The 9,142-nt window shown below is 37.9% G+C and overlaps 2 long non-coding RNA genes across 3 annotated transcripts; one reads left to right on the top strand and one right to left on the bottom strand.

The window, feature by feature from the left end:
* The first annotated feature begins 155 nt into the window (after positions 1-155).
* Positions 156-2,759, top strand: LOC145228750 (uncharacterized). 2 transcript variants are annotated; one of them, XR_013860260.1, is made up of 3 exons: positions 156-463; positions 628-725; positions 915-2,759. It is a non-coding gene; the product is annotated as an uncharacterized LOC145228750 (long non-coding RNA). The 2 variants fall into 2 exon arrangements; XR_013860259.1 differs by having other exon boundaries at positions 156-725.
* A 2,263-nt stretch (positions 2,760-5,022) lies between these two features.
* LOC145228728 (uncharacterized) lies at positions 5,023-7,372 on the bottom strand. The gene is made up of 6 exons (XR_013860229.1): positions 7,304-7,372; positions 7,064-7,143; positions 6,808-6,861; positions 6,514-6,582; positions 6,099-6,209; positions 5,023-5,888 (listed from the first exon to the last, which is right to left on the bottom strand). It is a non-coding gene; the product is annotated as an uncharacterized LOC145228728 (long non-coding RNA).
* Positions 7,373-9,142: the final 1,770 nt, after the last annotated feature.

Genomic DNA, 9,142 nt, shown 5'->3' with positions numbered 1-9,142 from the left:
CTACGCAACAACACACCAAGTAAAATAAAACTTTTCCTTTAATGAAATTGCATTACATTTTTACGTTGACGGGACAATTAAACGGATGGCTAAACCTATTTGTGTTGTTTGGTTACAAATCCTAACGAACTTCGGATTCTTCCAGCAAACAATTGTGTCACAAGAACCAATCAAGTCAAGCCACGTCACAACAGTTCAGCCGCTAATCATTCCAAGATTTTTGCCTCCCGCAATCAATCAACCAGCCCGAAGTGGAATTCACTGATTGATGCAATAAAGCCTGTCATTGGACGGTTGAAGAGCGCCTATATGACGTTTGAGAAGCAAGCGTTCTAATTGGTTGAAAGAAAAAGAAAAAAAGTGAGGCGACTTTGTCCTTGCGCCTTCGATCTGTCATTCCTTGTGAACAACTTGGTGAAGGTAGCTGTGTTGATGGGACGACTCACCAATTGAGAATAAACAGGTAATTTGCGAGTTGTAAATCAACTTGTTTGGTGTCTTTGTAGAAGTAAACTCGGGTGCACACTTGTTTACTTCGCACTGATACCTGTAATAATAAGTTATGCGTTTATGTTTAATTCACTTTTCAAATACACTATATACTGCTGCTGGATCACTTTGCTTCAGGTCGTCGGATGGCTTCGGGAATTGATTGGCTGGACGCTGTAACATCGTTCTTACGGAAGAGTGCTTCGTTGGCACACAACACACACTTCCGAAAACAGGCGAGTAAATGTATTTTTGTATGTTATCTATTAACTTGTATCACTTAATATTAGATGTAGGGGCCAACATGGGGAAATAGTATAAAAGTGCACTTATCCTGTCTTCACATGTTGGTATATAGTTAAGCTTTTTGTAATTAATATTACGTTATGTCAAATTCCTGGTACTGCTTATATTTTGTTTTGCAGACAATTACTGGAGGCGGAGTGATCGAAGAAGATGGAAAGATCGGAAAGGCCTAATTAAGTTAAGTAGCCTAACCAGAAAGTTAAATGTGATGTTGCTTATTTGGCGTTCCCTGGTTTGTAACGGTCGTTTGTTTTGAGTTTAGCTTACTAGTTGTGAGGCAGGAGTAAAGATTAGAAGCGTTAACAAACGGAGCGCCAAATATGCACTGATATTATTTTATTTTCATTTCTAAAACCAACAGCAATCGAACTTTAATATTTACATTGGTTATTGCAGATCTCCCGTTTGCGGTTAAGACACTGGGGAATAATATCGGCATTGGACTGATCACTAGATGAATGGGAACTACATACATCGGAAATACTTAATAAGTTAAGTAACCAGAATAATGTTAAATCTACAGATACAACGTAACACAGAGTAAGCTAAAGAGCTGTGAGGCAGGAGTAGAATTAGAAGTGGTTAATTTTATAACTTTATTTTGTATGCACTATAATTCGTCAGATATTAATATTTGTGTTTTGCTGCAGATCTCCTGTATGTCGTGAAGGCATTGCGTAAATGGAGTCGAACTAACTATTGGAAGAATTGGAACTATATACAGGTACGTGTTAAGGCAAATCTACATGAATTATATTCTTTTAGATAGACGTTTTGCTGCATAAGTACCGGTTCGGGAGTTTCTATAATAAAATGTTTACAAATCAACCAATGAATTAGAGGGGATTAATAATAGTTGTGACTCTTTAGCCGTTGCTGCAACGAATAGCAAGCCTGTTGTTGTTTTGCATGATGCTTGTGCATGTTACATTTATTGTTTTGCATGTCACTTGTGTGTTAGAGCGGCTATTCAGTTGTCAGCATCGGTTAAATCATTCATATTAATAAGTAAGCGCATTTAAAAATTATTTTAACACTTAATGAACTTAAGGCGTTTGTATGCAGCAAATTATAGTCGAACAATTTACTTTTTTCAATTAGGTTGCTTATAGCCAACAGGGTGCACACTGTCTAGCTTTCAGTATATTATATTTTGCGAATATGTTAAGCGATCTATATGAAAGTATGGAATTGCATTGTTTTGTCTCTTGTATGTTTCTGTTTCAGGAGCTCCGATGTCGAGTGAAGATTGGAGTTCATTCTATGGACGATGTTGGCCACAAGTTGAAGCACTCCTATCATATTCAGACTTGGAACAACAACCATACAATCAGCGGACGATCTTCAACCAGACATTCTCGACGCTCTGTTCCCGAAAAATAACTTACTTTCCGAAGAACTTCGAACTTGTGTTTTGTTTTCACATTTCTGTGTTCGCTTAAATAAAACCAACTTTGTGTATTGAATAAGTTAAAGCTACATTTGTATCGTAATTATATTTTTGCGTTTTGTCGTTTCTTGTAAATTCTAACATTCTAAAATATTTATGTAATTTAGTTCTTGTTCATCGTCAATTTTGACAATGCTTACTTATATTATTTTGTTAATAGTTCTGAATTATAACCAAACTTTTGGCATGCGTACAGACACTGTTGGACGTTTATTTAAATGTTGCTTATTTTTGCGTGCGTGTTACTCGTACTTGTTTGTTATTTTATTTGTTTACTTAAAACGTTGTTTTGCCGTTAATTTGTGTGCACATATAACACTGTGTTTATTCTAGGTGTGTTTCGTTATTCTATACTATATTCTATATTAGGTTACATATTTAAAGACTCATAATTGTGTCTTTTTTTGTAATTTTATTGGTTTTGGTCTTTGTTTGTACTTAACATCTTTCATTGTAGTATGTTTTCAAGTTATGCTTCTACATTCTATGCTATAATATACGCTATTTTAGGTTGCCGTTTTTTCTGACATTTTTATGTCATTTTTATCCTCCATTGGCTTGATGCCGTTATACCATATTTATTCTTGTTAGACCCCATATTTCCGTATTGTTGGATAGGCTCCAGTGTAGATCCCAAGTCAGTCGTAACGGGAGGTCAACAAACAAACAAAAATCTGTAAAACTAGAACGTAAGAGCAAAAAGATTTGGACCTTACACAATTTCCTATCAGCAGATTTTGAGACTTCCGGTGGGATTAGAACCATGCAGAATTGTCGTACTCCGATCCAACTACAACATTAATTAACGTTGCTATGGTCCCTGTTGTGGTTGCACACTTGTTGTGGTTGCACACTTGTTGTGGTTGCGTCAAAAAACAACAACTTTACAGTTGAAGTTGTTCGTAAAAATCACAAGTTTTTCTGGCCGTTGGCCAAAAAGGTCGGTTTGCAGCCTTCCTGTGTCACTTGAGTCAGTTCATCTGCAAGCGGACAGGCAGCCCTTCTGTGAGACTTTCTGTGAACTTCTATCCAGCCTTTCGACCTTTCAGAGGTTCGAACCAGTGAATTGGAGATTTACTGGCTGCCTGTGTGCCTTACTCTCAACCTAACTACCTGCCTGCATAACCACTGTACTAACGAGCTGCTTGCCCAACCACTAAAAAATCGTCTACATGTATGGTCTGTGTGTCTAAAAATTAAGACAATAATAGGTAAGAAAAGAAATCGATATCATTAAGGAAACCCGCCCTGCGATTTCGTGTCCATTGTGGTCTAATGGTAAGCTGCTTGGTCGATAGAACTTATGGTTTGTAGTTCTAACCCTCTCCCAAAGTTTGTTATTTTTTTTCGGGAAGGAATCGTCTAACTCACAAATGTATCATTTTTGGGTGGGTTTGCCGTCACCTCTCGTGGCGTAGCGGTGAAGATCCTGTCCTCATATGCTGGATATTTGGGTTCGAATTCCAAAAGCTACATCGCTGCTTAGTTTTTGGCTGAAGCCTAGAACCGAAAACATATAAGGACCACTTAAAGCTCGGTTTCTCGTCACCAGCCGTGGTGTAGAGGTTAGTTCCTTGCTTCTCAATCCTCTCACCACTGTTCGAACCCCGGTAAAGATAAACTCTGCCCCGGTAACCGATAACACACTTCGGGTTCGAACGTTGCCCCTCTGATAAAACTCACTGGTGACCCTCGTTGATTGAGGTCTCTCCCCGCTCTCATCTCATCACTCTCTAAGCCACCCCATGGGCCTAACCCATTTCCATGACTTCGCCCAATCCCCCTGACTGGCTTCCATGCCCCCCATAAGCTAACGAACCTCACGCTGATCGTTCAAACGCAGAAATATTTTGTTTGATGACATAAGAATCGACGAAAAGAACAAGTCATAAGTCAGTTTAGCCCTTAGACCGAAGGGCGCTTGCGCGGTGTAGTGGGTAAATAGAAAAAGCGCCGGTTCGAAGCCAATGGTTCGAATCGAAGACATCGATACCCCCTCCCCCCTCCCCCCAAGTGATGTGAAGAACCCCCAACCTCTTCCGTACAAAGGGCCTGCGCCTTCGGCGCAAGCAGGGCCCGAAGGGCCCTCCACCTCCCAACCCCCCCAAAAGTGTCTAAAAATACTACTCTACAACATTCCCCACTTTTTTGTTGTATTATATTGGGCGGTTTTCCAAAAAAGTGCAAAATTACCTTTTAATTGTGATCTCATTTAAATCGGTGTACGGTCTTAAGGTTTGAGAGTGGAGTGACACACATAGAGAAGGGGAAAAACTTTAGCTCGCTGACGGCTTATGGCTTAGAGCCTGGGAAGCGGGAGATGAGATTGTTACAACGGGGAGAGACTTCAACCAAGGAGGATCACCACAGAGTTCTATCAGAGGGGCAACGTTCGAACCCAAAGTGTGTTATCGGTTACCGGGGCAGAGTTTATCTTTACCGGGGTTCGAACAGTGGTGAGAGGATTGAGAAGCAAGGAACTAACCTCTACACCACGGCTGGTGACGACCATCCAAGCTTTAAGTGGTTCTTTTATGTTGTAGTACCAGAGCGTTTTTTACTGCGGTTCTAGAGTTATATAAAAGAATCATTCAATAAACAAGAAGCAGCTTGCTAGTGTAGTGGTTTGCAGCAAATTGTAGAAAGCAGTGAGTCATGGGATCGAATCTCGCGAAGGCTTCGAATCCTCGTAACCCAAGGTTAATTTTTTTTTTAATTCTCTTGTGTTTTGCGATGTTGCTCTGATTGGTGGTTTACCTAAAAAACAACACACCGAATCGAAATAAAACGTGTTATTTAGTATTATTGAAGTAAACAAAGAACAAGTTTCACGCACATGGTTAGGCAAAAAAGGTACTACTACGACAAACTAAAGGACAGACGTTAAATGGACGATTTAGAAGTTTAGTGGGGAACGGAGATATGTTATTTATTTTAAGATTCGTGGGACAAAATTGCAACTTTTCCAAGACCAAAAGGGTGGAACTTTCTAACAATAATAAAATGTTGTGAGCAAGGGAAATACGAAAGCGACGTAGAACGAAATATCGTGAAAATTATGGGAAATTATTTGTTAAAAAAATCATTCTGTGTATTAGATGTAGCTATAACATATGTTATCAGGAAAATTTGTTTCGCAACAATGCAAGAAGCAGGACTAAAAATGGATTTGTGGAAGATTTAAAGGGGTGAAAAAACAGTGATGGAGTGTGGAAACACTATGTAAGTAAGGACAAGGAATTGTTCTGTCATTAAAAATGGCGGCACAACAACTCATATAAGAGAATAAAGTTTGGACGATGCACAGAGGCGTTAAAGCAGAATAAAACCGTTGGTACAAAATATTACACACGCAAACTGATAAACAATGCTGATGTGTATTTGAAGTGTACCAAATATAACGTGTATGAAAGATTGTTTATTAGTGGACAAATACAAAGTACACGATGACGTCATCGATCGCAGGTTTCGTCATCACGGTCATCTACATGCGAAAGGATCATGACCATGCGAAGGTTAAACCGAAAGTGCACGATGACGTCATCGATCGCTGGTTGCGTCATTCCTATCCAGTTGAAGGATCCTATCCACGCGAAGACCCACCAATGTTTCCCAGTTGTTTCTCCTGATGTTATCGAAGTGACTAAAAAAACAAGTATATAAATGGTAAGTGCGCGGCCAGTGGCATATAAACAAAATATAACATAACTTTTGTAGCAAGTTTTATTCATTCGCCTATTTGGAGGGCATGAGCATTTCCGTCTTATTTAAATGGAATCATATAGTTATTAGATTTAATTGACGCGACCAGCGACCTTCAAAAGTAACATAACTAGGTAAGATAAACACTTACATTTGGAATGTTGTGCTTCAATTACGTTGATCCGATCAGGGTTTCTCCACAACCTTTGTCACCGCAGTTGTTTCCGATGTTTGGCTGCTGCTTCGAACGTCTGCAACAAAACTAACAACAGCATTCTGGTTTGATAAAAAAAACCTAAAACTAATATAATAGAAAGCTAATATCTCAATCGCATTCTGTTAAACTGATGTAAAAAGGAATATTGCAATTTTAATCAATTCTACCGATGCTGACAACTGAATAGCAGCTCACAAACACACGTGACATGCAAAACAATGTAAATGCATAAACATCATGGAACACACCGGGCTTGCTATTCGTTGAAGCAACGGTATAAATAATAGTTTAAATTCTAATCTATGTTTAACTTCACAACGCTCGTGTTTTCTATTTATAGTTTACTTACATTAAAGCTTCAGTGCGATTTCTGTCAAGTTCAGATTTAGAAGTCTTTAAACCTTAGTCACGCCATGATCTGAAACCAAAACCATTTGAGTAAATATAAACATGGATGTACCAGCATTGAAACTGTAAATTGTTTTAAATAATTTGATGTATAGCATATTTGACGCTCATTCTAAACACTTCTGCCTAAAACTCTTACTAACTTTCTGCAAACTATTATGAGTCGTCAGTGTATGCAGCAAATATTATTTTAGCTAACCTAGCATTATATAAGTGTTAAAACAATCAACTTAACTTGAAGCCGAAAGTTCCCCCCATCTTTTTTACGCTTCCGCCGGAAATCCAATCCCTGCAAAACAAAGCAGAAGCAGAAGCAGTATTTGGAATTCAAGGCAACATGTAAACTATAGTTTATGAAATATTTAACTATGCCAACATGCAAAGACAGAATAAGTGCACTTTATACTGCCAACACTTGGACATACAAACTATTATCATTTAACGCCTAAAATATAGATAAGTACATGAACTTCAATCATTTATTTACTCGCCTATTTTAGGAAGTTTCATAAAGTATTTCTTCTTCGCTGTGGTAGATGTTTCTCCGAAGCGATTGAAACCATCCGACGACCTGAAACATACGATCCAGCAGCAATATTGTGTATTTGATAAATAAGTCAAACATATTCTGGTAAATTTTATTCTGGTATATGTAACATAAGTCAACAAGTGTGCACCCGAGTTTATTCTGCACAAACACCAGGCTAGTAAATTTACAACTCGCAAATTACCTGTTTATTCTCAATTGGTGAGTCGTCTCATCGACACAGCTTCCTTCACCACGAGATGATCAAAAGGAATGACAGATCGAACAAGTTGTCTCATTTTTTTCTTTTTTTTCGACCAATCATAGCGCTTCCTTCTCAAACGTCACTCCCGCGCCCGAAAACCGACCAATCACAGAGCTGATACAAGTAATCAGCAAGTCTCGTCAAAAATGCAGAGAAAAACTTCAATTGATTTTCCTGGAGCAACATTCGTTGAAATAGGCACGTGTTGTGTCGTGACGTAATTTGTGCGCATTCTATCCGTAATAAAACGCGCCATGCTGGAATATAGAAGAAAAAATGACAAAAGCTGATAATATATTTTTGATAGTTTACAGCAAATCAGTTTCCGCTTTCGGTTTCTTGGTAGAACATAAATATTTTAAAAATCAAACCTGCTGTGAAAGTTGGAATTATACGTTGCCGTTACTCTATTATATGCTTTTTTTATTTCCATCCAACAATTTTAATTGCTTCAAAATCCAACCTGTGAGTTTGTTTTTCTGTTGCTGACGTTTTTCATTTTGATATCACTTCAAATTCATTAGCTGACATTTAAGCTGAAAAGATTTAAACCGACTTGCTGTTTAACTCTGTCACGCCACGTGGTTTTTATCATACGTTAAGCAGGTTTACTTCAGGCCTAATTTATTGGATTTTTTGCGCGAGGTGCGTGACGTCACATTCCTCGTCGTTGCAATTCCCATGGCAACCGGCACTTAACGCATCGGTAATTTATCCCATGTAAGTTGGTAGAGCTACTAACACCATAACGAGAATCAGAACTTCGTATTCACAAGGGGGCGTATAGAGCTGAATTTTTATTTAGCGGTTATAAATGGGTTGGGAAATATTTTCATAAATTTTTACATTAGTAACTAATTTTTTGGGTTAGTTTTATTGAATTTTAAGTGCTAATACCTTACCCCGACCCTACTAGCCCTAACCGTGAGCATTTGTGGAGATATTACAAATCAAATTTGGGGGTAGATTCTCGTTCTGGTGTTAGTAGCTCTACCATGTCAGTTACGCAGCTCACAGAATTTTATTTTGTTTACAATAAACCAAAGTGTTGTTTCTACGGCGAACATTCGGGGAAGGTAAATCTACGGAGCATAGTTTACTTCAAGCTTTAAACAACGGCCCGTTGTTACTTTTGCAAAAACATGGACTAAACAGATTGTTTTTGTGTGTGTGTGTTTGCAAATGTTGTTTGATTACTTTATCGTAAACAGACACAACAATGGCTGTAAGACATCAATAAAATGCGGAAAATCTTAAAAACGAAGCAAAATATTAATGCAGTGATAAAAAAAGACGAAGATAAGGTGAACGCAATCACTAAAAAAAGACAGATATATGATTTCGTAAAAAATAGAGTACATGAATAAATAATATAAATGCAACGGTAAAAAATAACTTTACGGTATTGATATATTTGGTAAAATTCAATCTGTATCGTTCATTTTCTAGTTTCTGTTTGACTCAGATTTCTACATACCGCTTAAAAGAAAACAGTATTTGAATATAGTATAGGCTTATGCTTTTTTCCTGTTTGAAGCCTAACAATGTTTTTAGTTACCCGATTTAAAGTGGCTTGTTGCTGAAGTGTTCAATTTTCACAGGTTCTGCCTCCTACCTCACCTTTAAATCACGTTCAATCAAAATCGTAAAAATATAACGTTGATCTGATATTTTAAATGTAGGCTTGTATCGCTGCACCTTTTCAGTGCAACTAGCAATTTATGCCATTGACCACAACCACAATTATCGAGTCAAGTTTTCGGTTATTTGAATGATGCT

Source organism: Phallusia mammillata, chromosome 5, assembly GCF_965637545.1.
Source record: "Phallusia mammillata chromosome 5, kaPhaMamm4.hap1.1, whole genome shotgun sequence".
Taxonomy (NCBI): domain Eukaryota; kingdom Metazoa; phylum Chordata; class Ascidiacea; order Phlebobranchia; family Ascidiidae; genus Phallusia; species Phallusia mammillata.
This window is presented reverse-complemented; position numbering and strand designations above follow the sequence as displayed.